Raw genomic sequence first — 586 nt, forward strand, 5'->3', positions numbered from 1 at the left:
TGCATGCATGTATGTATGTATGTAGCGAAACAGAATAGAAAATGAGGGGCTCGTTGAAATAAGACAGAAATAAGGGAGGTCATTGAAGCAGATAAAGATAAAGTCACGGCCCGGGGGTTAAAAAGAAGGTCCCCTTCACCCCGAGTAGTCCGAGTGGCACTGGCTACCACCCCCAAACACAGGAAACAAAAATACCTGAACATAAATACCCCAGAAAGTGGAGGGGGAAATAGAACCGCCGGTAGCGTAGTGGTCATCGCACCAGACGCGTATTCTGGAGGTCGTGGGTTCGGATCTCACCCGGCAGGTATTTTTTCTCCACTTTCTTTCTGTCTTTCCAAATTCTTTATGTGTTTCAATGACCTACCACATTCTCCCCTTTGCTTTCCGAGGTTTTCGTGACTGCCAACCCTTATTTCTGTCTTACTTCAACGAGCCCCTCATTTCCTATTCTGATTCGCTACATGCATCGCGAGGGCATCTGTTCTGGCAGTCCTGTTGCAATAGGGAGCTTAAGAGGGTTCAACGCTTGTCGACCACTCTCGACATGTCGTAGACGGGGTTAAAAAGAAGGTCCCCTTCACCC

The 586-nt window shown here is 48.0% G+C and overlaps 1 non-coding gene across 1 annotated transcript; it reads left to right on the plus strand.

The window, feature by feature from the left end:
• The first annotated feature begins 235 nt into the window (after positions 1-235).
• Positions 236-308, plus strand: Trnat-cgu (transfer RNA threonine (anticodon CGU)). The gene has a single exon. It is a non-coding gene; the product is annotated as a tRNA-Thr (tRNA).
• Positions 309-586: the final 278 nt, after the last annotated feature.

The sequence above is a fragment of the Haemaphysalis longicornis genome, unplaced genomic scaffold (genome assembly GCF_048455015.1).
Source record: "Haemaphysalis longicornis isolate Haplotype H1 unplaced genomic scaffold, Haemaphysalis longicornis Haplotype H1 scaffold_1, whole genome shotgun sequence".
NCBI classification, from domain to species: domain Eukaryota; kingdom Metazoa; phylum Arthropoda; class Arachnida; order Ixodida; family Ixodidae; genus Haemaphysalis; species Haemaphysalis longicornis.